Source organism: Budorcas taxicolor, chromosome 23 (genome assembly GCF_023091745.1).
Source record: "Budorcas taxicolor isolate Tak-1 chromosome 23, Takin1.1, whole genome shotgun sequence".
NCBI lineage: Eukaryota > Metazoa > Chordata > Mammalia > Artiodactyla > Bovidae > Budorcas > Budorcas taxicolor.
The window spans coordinates 38838862-38852611 of NC_068932.1; the positions used below are offsets into that span (position 1 = coordinate 38838862).

Genomic DNA, 13750 nt, shown 5'->3' on the forward strand with positions numbered 1-13750 from the left:
TGTGGCTGGTGAAGAGAATCCGTATTGCCAGGTTTAGAAATGTTAACTTCCTGCCGTGTCTGTGTTTCTGAAATGAAGGTGGGGCTCCCAAGGCAGAGGCTTGGGTTCATGCCCCAGGTCCTGTGTGGAGGCCATAGCAGACATGTGTTCTGTGTGGGGCAGTGGTAGGTATTCAGTCAGCAGGCTAGAAAAAGTGCTGAGGAGGCTGGGGGAGGCTGAGGAGCCTGAGGAGGTGGGAGAGGCTGAGGAGAGAGGGGGAGGCTGAGGGAGGCTGAGGAGAGAGGGGGAAGCTGAGGAGAGAGGGGGAGACTGAGGGAGGCTGAAGAGGCTGGGAGAGGCTGAGGGAGGCTGAGAGGGGGAGGCTGAGGAGACAAGGGGAGACTGAAGAGGCTGAGGAGAGAGGGGGAAGCTGAGGGGAGAGGGGGAGACTGAGGGAGGCTGAGGAGGCTGGGAGAGGCTGAGGGAGGCTGAGGGGGAGGCTGAGAGAGGAGGAGGCTGGGGGAGGCTGAGGAGAGAGGGGGAAGCTGAGGAGAGAGGGGGAGACTGAGGGAGGCTGAGGAGGCTGGGAGAGGCGGAGGGAGGCTGAGAGGGGGAGGCTGAGAGAGGGGGAGACTGAGGAGGCTGGGGGAGGCTGAGGAGAGAGGGGGAGGCTGAGGGAGGCTGAGGAGAGAGGGGGAGGCTGAGGAGAGAAGGGGAGGCTGAGGAGGCTGAGGGAGGCTGATGAGAGAAGGGGAGGCTAAGGAGGCTAGGGAAGGCTGAGGAGGCTGGGGGAGGCTGAAGAGGCTGGGGAAGGCTGAGGAGGCTGGGGGAGGTTGTGGAGAGAAGGAGAGGCTGAGGAGGCTAAGGAAGCTGGGGGAGGCTGAGGAGGCTGAAGGAGGCTGAGAAGAGAGGAGGAGGCTGGTGGCGGTTGGGGGAGACTGAGGAGGCTGGGGGAGGCTGGGGAGGCTGGGGGAGGTTGAGGAGAGAGGGGGAGACTGAGGAGGCTAAGGAAGCTGGGGGAGGCTGAGGAGGCTGGAGGAGGCTGAGAAGAGAGGAGGAGGCTGGGGGGGGTTGGGGGAGACTGAGGAGGCTGGGGGAGGCTGGGGAGGCTGGGGGAGGTTGAGAGAGGAGGAGGCTGGAGGAGGCTGAGAAGAGAGGAGGAGGCTGGGGCGGTTGGGGGAGACTGAGGAGGCTGGGGGAGGCTGGGGAGAGAGGGGGAGGCTGAGGAGGCTGAGGAGGCTGGGGAAGGCTGAGGAGAGAGGAGGAGGCTGAGGAGGGTGGGGATGCTGGGGGAGGCTGAGGAGAAAGGAGGAGGCTGGGGGAGGTTGGGGGAAGCTGAGGAGGCTGAGAAGGCAGAGGAGGCTGGGGGAGGCTGAGGAGGCTAAGGGAGGCTCAAGGGACTCTGTTTCCGTGGAACTTCCTGTTTCTCACGTTTCTTCTGTGAGGACCACAGTGCCCGCAATGCCCCAAAGCAGAGTCTGAGTTTGTCTGTCTGTCCGCTTGCGGTGTCTTTGGCTTCTACTATGTCTGTCCCTCAACTTAGCACACTCAGCCCCTGCTGGCCTCTGTGTTAATAAGTTGCTCCTTGGAGTTGAAGCCACAGCCCATCTGAGAGGGAAGAGGGCGTCTTGCAGCTCATGTGAAAGTGCTCGAAGCTCTTGCGACCTGCCCTAATTAAGAAGCTGGGGTATCTGCCCTCCCCCATCCCATGCCTTCTCCCCTTCCTGGCCCAGGGCCCTTTGCTCAGGTCTCACTCTGGCTCCTTTCCTCCTGAGGGAGCGCTCTGAGTGTTTCCGAGACTGCCGCCTCATCTCTGGTGGGAAGTGGTGGCTTCCTCTTGGGGGAGGAGCAAGTTGCTGTCCTCCCTTCCTCTGCTTCCCAAGGGCGAGTTTCTCCGGGTCAGTGAGGGGCCTCCCGGGGAGCTTCCTTCCTTCCCAGTGTTCACTGGGAGCTCCAGGGTCTTAAGAACCAAAAAGGCGTGGACTCAGGCCCCAGTTCCCTTACTGCTGCTGTTTAACCTCAGCGAGTCCCTTAGACCCACAGTGTATGGTTTTCTGTTCGGCACTGGTGGAGAGCTCTCCATCGTCCAGGGTGGCATTAAACAGCAAGAATGGAGTCTTCAAGCCTAGGGCTCCAGGGTTGCTGAGCACTCACGTGCAAGCCACTGTGTAAGGGGTCTCTTACAGATGGGGGTTGTGAGCAGATGCCACGCCCCGCGCCCCCGGCTTATCACTCTGGCCTTGGCTGCTCTCTGACTGCCTCAGTGGAGAGGCCTTAGCTGCATCATGATTAAAACCATTCCCTTATTCAGCAAGGGTTTCCCAACTGGCTCAGTGGTAAAGAATCCACCTGCCAATGCAGGAGACTCAAGAGACTGGAGTTTGATCCCTGGGTTGGGAAGATTCCTTGAAGGAGGAAATGGCAACCCACTCCAGTATTCTTGCCTGGAGAATCCCCATGAACAGAGGAGCCTGGCGGGCTACAGTCCATGGAGTTGCAATGAGTTAGACATGACTGAGAACTGAGCAGGCACACTTATGCATTTATTCAGCAAGCCCCACTTATTCATTCATTCATTCTCCCATTTCTGAGAACCTGCCCTGTCCCACGGAGAAGGCAATGGCAACCCACTCCAGTACTCTTGCCTGGAAACTCCCATGGATGGAGGAGCCTGGTAGGCTGCAGTCCATGGGGTCACACAGAGTTGGACACGACTGAAGCGACTTAGCAGCAGCAGCAGCCCTGTCCTAGGCCTTGCTATGGGCTCTGGGGAGCACAGCCAGGAATAGAACAGAGCAGGGCTGACCCTCAACTTCCAGCTTGAAGCTGGGGAGGGACCTTAACCAAGCTATCACCCAAGCAAAGTTTCAAGATCGCCTGTGTTGAACTCCTGAGAGGAGAGGTGACAGAGAGGCCCAACTCTGGGTGAGGTTTGAAGGGGTTCAGAATCGAAAGGCAGCCCTTGCCTTCAGGAATTTGTGGGCGCCAGCTGCAGAATGTCCACACTCTGGGCTCTGTGACCATCAGAAGCAATCATACTGCAAAGTTGAAGTCAATGTTTAAAAAAAGGAACATCATTTCTTAGGAAGCCCTTAGTAGCCCTGTATACAATCTTGTGTTTAGCCACTTAACCACGGCCCGGGATCAGAGGCCACCTGGATGTGTGCCCCTTGAGTGCAGGCACCTCACCCACCTTCCTGGCCCTTGTATGAGAGGCAGTGTCACCCCAGGCGCTGGCATGGCCACCTGGGGACTGCTTCTTGCCCGTGCCCTTCAGTAACCCCAGGGACACCTGAGCCCGATGTGGCTGAGATGAGGCGGTGTGCACAGCTCCTTCATGTTGGGAAAACACATGTGGTTTCCAGCACACTGCCTCCAGTTCCTGGAACCAGAGTGTTTACTTGATGTGATTCACAGCAAAAAAGCTCTACTGACTTCAGAAACTTTCAGCCTCCAAACTATCACTTAGGAAGATACTGGAACTTTTATCTGGTGGATCAAGAGTGGATTACCCGGGATGTCACAGAGTTGTTTAGTCGCTCAGTCATGTTTGACTCTTTGCGACTCCATGGGCTGCAGCACACCAGGCTCCTCTGTCCTCCACTACCTCCTGGAGTTGGCTCAAACTCATGTCCATTGAGTTGGTGATGCTCTCCAACCATCTCATCTGGTTCCAGGCTCCTCTGTCTGTAGGATTCCCCAGGCAAGAACACTGGAGTGGGTTGCCATTTCCTCTTCTGGGGGACCTTTGTGACCCAACAATCAAACCTGTGTCTGCTGCATTGGCGGGCAGATTCTTTACCACTGAGCCACCTGGGGAGCTCCTGTATCACAGAGATGGAAAGCTAAATTGTGTTGGGTAGGGAGGGAAAATGCTCTCCATTTCAGGTCACCATTTTTAGAACTGAACACTTGCTTTTTGAGATTTGAGTCCCTTAATTCACCAGGGAAACTGTCCTCTATTTGCTTAAGTTCTAGGGCTGCTGGAGGACCGTGGGACCCTGGGAGCCTTACTACAGCACTGTGGGTCATGCTGAGTGAGGTCAGGTGGGTACGTCATGTTTGAAGCCACTCCTCAGCCTCCCTCTTGGTGGCGAAAGGGCATCTGGAACTCTGCCTGATCTAGTAGATGAGACTCAGGTGGGTGGGCCTTGGTCCCACAGTCCATCCTTTATTGATAGTTTGTGCTCAGCTCTCCCCTGCCTGGGCAGTGAAGTGGGTGGCTTTGGGAAATTCTAGAAATCTCCAGTGGCCGCTTCTAGCAATAGTGACGGATAGAGAGCATTACTGAGGGCCTACCTTGTGCCATGCACTGGGAGGGTCTCTGCCTCCCCTTCTCTGTGCCTTAGCTGCCTACTCAAACTGGCCCTGATGCACCTAGAACAACCTCTCAGAACACAGGCCTGGTTCCGAAGTCCTCAAAGGGCATTCCGAGGCAGCTCACTGAGTGTGAGGAGTTGGGAGCTTACCAGTCCCCGTTATTAGTTCCATGTTCTGAGCAGAGCTTTCCTCCGTGCAGGTGCTCAGAAGGGAAAAATCAGTGAGCATCTGAGGTTCCAGGGTGGAATTTTTCAATCATCTGAACATTGTTCTTGGCAAGGAATGATTGAAAACAAACAGCCATTATGGGTTACATTTTTAGACCAGTTAGAAACAGAGGTTTCATCACAGTGGTATTCTTTGATCATCCCGATGGTTTCTTGGTCTTTTTCCCAGTTATCTCTCGCGTGCTGAGTAACTGAGGAGGATACCTATTAGGCTTAGCATCAATTAAGTATCTGTCGAAATGTCTGTTTGGAGCCTGGTGGTCAGAGAGAAGACGAAAGGTATTCCCAGAGGGTGCTTCTCCAGGCTGAGACAGAGCTTACGAGGTCTAGACAGTTATGAGATACGCGGGACTCAAGAAAGAAGGGAAGAAAGCAAAACATGTGTCTCAGGTTCTGTGTGCTTCTCTTCTGTATTTGTATAGCTGAGAAAGCTTTAGTTTAAAATAAGTGGTATTTGGCAAGAAGTGTTACTGCCTGCTGACAAATTGATTGTGCTGTTTTACTGAGATAAAAATGAAAATGCAGGAGGCATTTTGCTTTTTTTCCCCCCCTCTTGATGATTAAAAGTATCTACTTGGCTCCATGCAGAGATGGCCCTTGAAGATTTATAGGAGACACCTGCGTGGCATCCATCACCAGCCTGCAGGCTGGCAGAAGCAACTACCTTGCACCGTGTTCAAGACACCAGGTCCTGGGAGGGACTGTTGAAAAGGCTAAACCGGGAGGGAGTCTCTTTGCCAGACCTGGGTGGGACCCTAGGGTGAGGGTCTTTGAATTAAATCAAGAACTTCCACTCTTTGTTCATACTGAGCAAGAGCCTTAGAGCGGCTGAGTGGCTCAGCAAGCCCTGCGGTGATGAATACGATCAGACCTTCTCCTACCTGGTCCTCAGTGTCCCCATCTAAGCAGTGAGTGTGTCACACCGGCTTTTCCTTCAGGTTTGCCACAGGGCCCATGTCCCTGCTCCCTCCAGCACGCCCTTTCTCTGCTCTGACATGATTGTGTCATGAAGAAGAACGATGGCAGTGTTGGGAAGAGGCTTGCTTTCCCAAGTGGCAGATCCATTCATTAACTTGACCCAGCCCGGGGAGAAATTAGAATGTAGCCAAAGGCTAGGAAATTGATGAAATAGGTCATTCATTCAATCACTCGTCAAATGTTACTGCGTGCCAGGCTCTGAGTGGGGAGTTGGGCGTACAGGGAAGCCCTGCGCACTCCAGCTGGGGTCCAGCCCTGTTTGGACTCTTGTCCTCTTGGCTTAGGGCTTCCCTGGTGGCTCAGTTGGTAAAAAAATCTGCCTACAATGCAGGAGACATGAGTTTGATCCCTGGGTTGGGAAGATCTCCTGGAGGAGGAAATGACAACCCACTCTAGTATTCTTGCCTGGAAAATCCCATGGACAGAGAAGCCTGGCAGGCTACAGTCCGCAAGAGTTGAACATGACTTAGTGACTAAACTATCACCACCTCTTGGCTTAAGGACTTGCCTCGATGTAGGTCTGAGCACAGGAATGTGCTGTGAAGTGCAATGCCAGCAGCCTATTAAAAGCCAAGCATTTACTTCTGAACACCCAGGACTCTAAGGTTTCTACCTTCAAGGAGCGAGGGATTTGTTTTGACAAAGGAAGGGTAAACAGGATCCTAGTGAATAATATTTCTCATGGCTGCTCCTGCTTTAATCAATTGTATATTTATTGGTGACCTCATAAGTGTCTAGACTGTCCCTGGCTCTGCCGGAGATGCAGAGAATTTACGGCTCAGCTGGGGATGGTGGGGGCGGTGAGGAGGTCAGCTCTGAGGACTGCAGCCCAAGGAACGAGACAGCATGCATGTTGCTTGATCACAGGTGTGGGCCCGGCATGAGTCTGAAGGAGCTCCAGGGAGGGGGCATTCCGGGGGGCGAGGGGAGAGAGGGGTGTTCCAGATTATTCTCCTGTGCTGGACCAGCCGATGGTGCGTAGCTGTCCAGCTGACAGCCAGCCCCTGACCTGCCCTGGTTTCCCCAGGCCTTGGTCTCTAGAGGCTGGAGCCCCGGATTGAGTATGCAGAGCAGCCCTGGGCCCGTGGGAGTGGAAATGACCAATAGATCACAGTGCATACAGCTTAGGGGGTGCCCCTTTCCCCTGTGAGCTCCAGAGCCTGCCAAACAGTGCCCTTGGTGTGGGGCACCACTGTGGGCCATCCACCTCTCAAGGTTCCAGGCCTTTGCCAGCTGATGCCATGGATCCCTAGAAGCTAAGAGATGGAGAAGAGTTGTTCTGTTTTCAGGGAGAGTTGAGTTCAGATCTCATCCCCACCTCTTGCTAGCTCTGGGACCTTATGCTAACTCCTTCTCAGTGCCTCATTTTTACATCTCAAGCAAAAGCTGATAATAGCATCTATTTCCTAGGGCTGTTAGGAGGATTACAAGAGAAAAGCACCTGCAGTGAGTCTCTTGGTGCTTGGTATACAGCAGGTGCCCCATTCTTGTTAATTGCTACCCTTCAGTTATTATTATGACGCATCCGGTGGTGAAGTGGGGCAGTCACTGTCTGACCCAAAAGTCATCTCTTTCTGAAAACCAGCTTAGCTGCACTGTATGAGAATTCATGTCTAAAGTCCCAACTCCACCCTCGTTGTAACTCAGCTAAGAGACATCTGGATTGAGACTCTGCCTTTCTGTGTTGCTTTCTGCTGAAGCAGTATACCTCTCTCCTGTTTCTTGTGTATAATGTGGGTACCAGGTGAACTCTATGTGCCTGCGAATATGTGCGTCTCTTCCCAGCCTAGCCCCTCTGGGGTCTGGGGCCAAGCTAAGCAAAGGTGACTTGAAGGGAAGAGTTGACATGGCTGCACATTTAAATATCAAAGACCTGGATTGGGTACCAGTGGGCTGAGCCCTCCACAGGCTGTTTCTTGGGGAAACAGAGTTCGGGTGTGTTGCACAGCTGGTCTTGTAGAAGCTGTGATGAGGCAGCTGGTGGAATTGGACTTTTATCTGAGAGAGGCCCCCAGGAGCACAGAATAACTACTAACAAACATTTGCCCTCCCTGTCCCAGGAATGACAAACCTGGACAGTGTATTAAAAAGCAGAGATATCACTTTGCCTACAAAGGTCCTTAGAGTCAAAGCTATGTTTTTACCAGTAGTCATGTACAGATATGAGAGTTGGACCATAAAGAAGGCTAAGCACCAAGGAACTGATCCCTTCGAACTGTGATACTGGAGAAGACTCTTGAGAATCCCTTGGACAGCAAGGAGATCAAACCAGTCAATCCTAAAGGAAATCAACCCTGAATATTCACTGGAAGGACTGTTGCTGAAGCTGAAGCTCCAATACTTTGGCCACCTGATGTGAAGAACTGACTCTTTGGAAAAGACCCTGATGCTGGGAAAGATTGAGGGTGGGAGGAGAAGGGCACAACAGAGGATGAGATGGTTAGATAGCATCACCAACTCAATGGACATGAATTTGAACAAATTCCAGGAGATAGTGGAAGACAGAGGAGCCTGGCATACTGTGGTCCATGGGGTCGCAAAGAGTCAGACATGACTTAATGACTGAACACAACAATCCCAGGAATAAGGACAAACAGGCAGATATTAGAGAAAGACAGGTTTGGTCTCCAAATAAGAATGACCCTTAACACGGTACTGGTAAAGAGTACTGGACACCTTGTAGGTGAAGTGCTTCCTGTCCCCAGAAGTACACAAGCTGATGTTGGCTAAGCCCCTGATGGGGATCGTATGGAGAGGATGTGGGGTGTCTTTGGACCTCGAGACATCAGGACTTTAGAGAGACCATCAGTTGCCTCTACCTTCCCAGGCATTTGCTTCTCAAGCCACTTTCAGCTGGCACAGCTGTGCACTTCGTTGGGCCTTGGCCATGGGCCCAGGAAGAAGCAGGGCCGCCTCTGCATGGAGGCTGCTATTTGCCTTGGCTCCTGCCTGGCCAGCCGCTTCCTGGCCCTGCCCTCCTGCGGCTTTTGCTTCATTAGCTCATCACTCCAGGTAAAGCCAGGCTCTGGGGCCCCGGATGGCACAATGGGCACAGCCTCTGAGGCTTCAGAGCCCCCATGCCTCCCTGCTGTCCTCCTGGGTGGGCTAGAGTAGCCCACAGTAAAGGTGAGTCAGGCATGGTCATTCAGGCTCAAACAGGAAAAGCTCTCAGGATAGACTGAGGCACGGAGGTGGGGGGTCATAGCTTTGGGACCCTGCAGCAAACTGGCAGGGCTGAGATGGCAGCCAGGGACCCTGGCCCCGGGGCATCGCTGTTCCCTGGCCTTCGGGAAGTGCTGCCATTTAAATCCTGCCTGCTCTGGCCACAAGTGCAAGGACAGCAGCCAGGTGGGCTCAAAGACCTCAACAGCCGTGAACTCTGCGTGGGGCTCTGATGCAGGAAAAAGTCCTCTTTGATGTCTGCATCATCACCACTCCCGCCCCCCAGGCATTGGCTTGTGGACCACCAAGCTGGAAGGCAGGGACTTTTACGCTGTCCTAGTTTATCAGCTTCATTTTGTAAAAGGGGAAACTGAGGTCCAGAGAGCAGACTGATGGGTCTGGAATCATACAGGCATCAGAGGAGAAGCCAGAGGCAGAGTCTGGTCCCCTGGCCCCAGCCCCATGGGTCCGACTGAGCTCTCTGGAAGGCATTTGGGCCCACCTCGCTCCTGGGTCTGCCATGGGCCCACCACAACTGTGGCAGATGGCCTGGCCCAGCCGGGGCACTCAGAGCCTTGCACACCTCACGGGTTCTTCTGTTAATCTTAGATGGAAGCCCTGCTAAGAACAGCTCTTCATCATCCAGTCTTTTCAGGGAGACCTGCATTTCTGGCAGATCAACCACTCGTGGTGGGAGGGGGTCGAGGGAGTGTGGGCCCAGGATTTTTACTCCCTCGCTTGGAGGAGGCTTATGGCCTCAACTTCACATTGTTCATCTGTTTCATTTTACAGTCATTTGTTTTACATATACACCTGTGCTCTTGCTTGGCCAGGCACTGTTCCAGTTGCTGGGGATCAAATGATGAACTAGTCCTTGGAAAGTCCTGGGGAGCTTTAAAAACTAGTGACGCCATCTCCTGAGATTTGATCCAGTTGACCTGGGTGTGGCCTGTGTACTTCAATTTCTAAAGTCGCTTGTATCCACATGGAAATTTCTTTTCCAGGAGGAGAAAAGCTTGTAGAAGGGATGTGGCTCTAAGAGGATGGTTGTGAGCAGAACACGAGTGAAGGCAGGCCCCGGTCAGCAGGCACAGAGCAGCATTCACGCTCCGCCAGGCTTTCCCAGGCACCGCACCCCAGCGGGCATGGTGTGACTCCCGGGAGGCTCTGCTGCTGGCCCGGCACGGTTCTGAGCACCCACGTGGAGCCCAGACCCTGCACCCCAAGGCAGGCATCTGGGGGTCACATTTCCTTTGCTTGCCAGGGACTTCCTAATCTCAGATCATGCAGCCATATTTTTTGAAAACTTGTTTTATCCTCATTTGTAAATATTTAAAATCTAAAGAAATAGAAACAGCCACAGGTCACACACATCAGTTGTCTCCTTTGTGCAGGGTGTTTTTAGGAGCCTCCACTGCTGATGAACCAAATGCCCTTTCTGCTGATGCCTGGTGGTTGGCATGCTTTTCCCTCGAGGCAGTCTTACCGTCACAGAGTAGGGGGCTTTCAGCCTGAGAGAGGGCTCAGTGTCCGTTGTTTCAGGCTACTGATTTAGAGATGGCCAGGTTTTCCCTGGTGGCTCAGATGTGAAAGAATCCCTGTGTGTGCTTAGTTGCTCAGTTATCTCCAACTCTTTGCGACCCCATGGACTGTAGCCTGCCAGGCTTCTCTGTCCATGGGGATTTTCCAGGCAAGAATACTGGAGTGGGTTGCCATGCCTTCCTCCAGGAGATCTTCCCAACCCAGGGATCGAACCCAGGTCTCCCACACTACAGGCAGATTCTTTACTGTCTGAGCCACCAGATGGTAAAGAATCCACCTGCAATGCAGGAGACCTGGTTTGATCTCTGGGTCAGGAAGATCCCCTGGAGAAGGAAAAGGCTACTCAATCCAGTATTCTTGCCTGGAGAATTCCATGGACAGAGGAGCCTGGCTGGCTGCAGTCCATGGCGTTACAAGAGCTGGACACAACTGAACAACTAACACTTTCGGCTTTTCAGGAAGAAAGCCAAGCGTGGACCCTAGGTCCCAAATCTGTTCCCAGCTCTTCCCCCATGCCGGGCATCCGAGTCACGGCCACACAGTGTCTGTGCCCCCCTGGCCATTCCCCAGGCCCACCTCCGCCACTCTAATGCCCTACTTACCCACCCAATTCTTCCTCTCATTCTCATTGCAAGGAAGTATCTAAACTCTCTGCTTTTCTTGGCTGCAAGGATAAGGGAGAGGTCACTGCATGACTCTAGGGCCCCATCATCACCCAGGGGGCCCTGCAGTGACAATGGCGGCTTGGCGTCCTGTTCATCTCAGCCCTCAGCCCTTTCCCAGGCTCTAGGTTCCTCCTGGGCTTTGACTGCAGCCAGTGGATTCAGAGCAGAGGTGGGGCTGGTTGGGCTGCCGCACCAGGGCCCCCCAAAAACACACTTCAGCCCCCTCCCACTCCTCCTTCTTTCACAAATCCTCAGCGCAGACCCTCTTTTCCTCCCCCTTCCCCCACCCCATATTCCCTCCCTTCCCCCACCTGGCAGCCCAGACCCCAAACACCCGACTCAGTGGTGGGTTTCACGTGCGACTTTTCCAGGTGTCGCTAACTTTGTAAAACTCAGGCTTAATAGTTGTGGTCCTCCAGAGACATGTGACAAGTACAAGACATTCAGTAGAACTCGAAACCAAAACGAGGGTGACAGAAAGTGCAGGAAGACGGGGCTGGGTTTGGGTGTGTTTGTGTAATGTGCCATATGTCATTTTTTATTCACATAAAAACATCTTTCTTGAAGCAATAGGAACCCACTCGGCTGTTGCTAACCAAATACCAAATGTTTCCTTTTTCCTCTCCTGCTTCTTCCAAGAGGCGGGCTGTGAAGAACTGCCGTTATCCGTGATGCTATCTTGCCTTTCAAACGTCAGACAGCCTTTTCCTCAGAGCAAACGCCCGATTGTTTTCCCAGCGTTGGCAGGAATTTTTGAAAGAAAGCTGTTTATCATCTTAGACCTGGAGGGCGGGGCTCGAGGCCTCGGTCTGATCCAGACTCCTCCAGTCTGTTTTCCTCAATTGCCTAGGGACCTACTGGGACCCTTGCCCCCAACAAGAAAAAAACCAGAACAATAAAACCTGGTATTTCAGTAAAGTGGTGTTTTATAAAATGAAAGGAAACAGAAAGAAAGGAACAAAACGTCCAGTTGATAGAGAGATGGCTCCAGGAATTACTTTTGGACGCCCCCCACCCCCCCACCCCAACTCCCCTCCATGTACAATAAACATGTGGTTTCATTTCCAAGGGCTCCGGTGTTAGCATTCCCATTTCCTCAGGAAGCTCTCTTGCTCTTACTTCTGAAATGGAACGTGCATTTTCTTTGGCCCAAGTTCAAGGAGTGCCTGGGGCGACAACAAACACAATCCCAAGCTGGTTTTGGGGTCGACGCCCCCTCCCACCCCAGCTTCTCCTTGCTCCCCATCCTCTGGGGACTGAGGCTACGTCGGGAGGGAGGGGTGGCGGCCTCCCTTGCTTGGGTCTGTAGCCACGAGGGGAGCCATGCAGTCCCACAGCCTGAGTTCTGGCTTTCAGTTGGGAAAATCTGGTGACCCTCCAAGAATCCACATACCACAGGCTCTTAATTAAGAAAGTATGTTCCCATCTCATGTCACTCGAAAAGAATGAAAACAGTGACAGCATTTATTTATCTTCACTATCAATATCATTCCTGTTTCTAAGTCCACTGGGGGTCATGAGTCTTGCACGAATTGACTGTGGGTTGTGAGATTTTAACGCCATCCATGTGCTGAGGGGACACGTGTGGCTTCTCTCTGAGAGAGAGGCTTGGAGGAGGGGGAGAAGGGCCGCAAAGCCCTGGCCCCTGCCTTTCCTGGGGCTCAGCAACGTCAGGAGGAGTGGCTGGGTTTGCCATCTCTGGTGCTAATGCAGAGTCAGCCCCCCCTTTCCCTGGCTGCATCCCAGTTCCCTTCTGAATCTTCCTAGTCTTGTAGAGGAGAGGTGGTATCTGAATGGCTACCATTTGTGTTGTTGTTGTTGTTTAGTTGCTATGTCACGTCCAACTCTTTTGTGACCCTATGGACTATAGGCCTCCAGGCTCCTCTCACCATGGGATTTCCCAGGCAAGAATACTGGAGGGGGTTGTCGTTTCCTTCTCCGGGGGATCTTCCTAACCCAGGGATCGAACCCATGTCTCCTGCATCAGCTTGCAGATTCTTTACCGCTGAGCCACCTAGGAAGGCCTACCGTTTGTGCAGGGCCTGCGATATGCTGAGAATGGCCTGGACACTCACGTGTGTTGTTGATCCTCTGACTGCCGTGTGATGTTCTGACTGCCCGTGTGATGCAAGGGGTACTGGGCCTGAGGTTCAGGGACATGCCTAAGACAGGATAGCACGTTAGTCCATTTGGGCAGAATGCCACAGCCTGGGTGGATTATAAACAACAGGGTTTTGTTTGTTTATTTATTGTGGATTTTTTCCGGGAGGCCATGAGGCTTGAAGGATTTAATTCCCAGACCAGGGACTGAACCTGGGCCCTTGGCAGTAAAAGCGTGGAGTCCCAACCCATGGATCACCAGGGAATTCCCATAAACACAAGTTTATTTCTCACAGTTCTGGAGGCTGGAAGTCCAGGTGCCATTTCATAAATGACATCTTGCTGTGACCTCACAGGGAAGACACAGTGAGGGAGCTCTCCAGGGCCTTTTCTAAAAGGGCACGAATCCCGTTCATGAGGGCTCCACCCTCATGACCTAGTTACCTCCCAGGTCTCACCTCCTAATACCATCACCCTGGGCATTAGGTTTCTTCGTATGAATAGGGAGAAGGGACACATTTAGTCCCTGGAGAAGGAAATGGCCACCCACTCCAGTATTCTTGCCTGGAGAATTCCATGGACAAGAGGAGCCTGGTGGGCTACAGTCCATGGGGTCTCAAAGAGTCAGACACAACTAAGCAACTAAAACACCACCACCACCATGTGTCGTCTCTAGCCAGGGTCCTTCACAGTGGGCCTGAGGTGTGGGTACCATCAGTGGCTTATTGTGAGAACAGCCTGGGAGACACAAGGGGCTCTGAGCAAACACCCACACAT

The 13750-nt window shown here is 53.0% G+C and overlaps 1 protein-coding gene across 1 annotated transcript in view; it reads left to right on the forward strand.

Moving 5' to 3' along the window:
• Positions 1-13750, forward strand: part of GRK5 (G protein-coupled receptor kinase 5) — a 226895-nt gene that overhangs the window by 134798 nt on the left and 78347 nt on the right. The window lies entirely within an intron of this gene.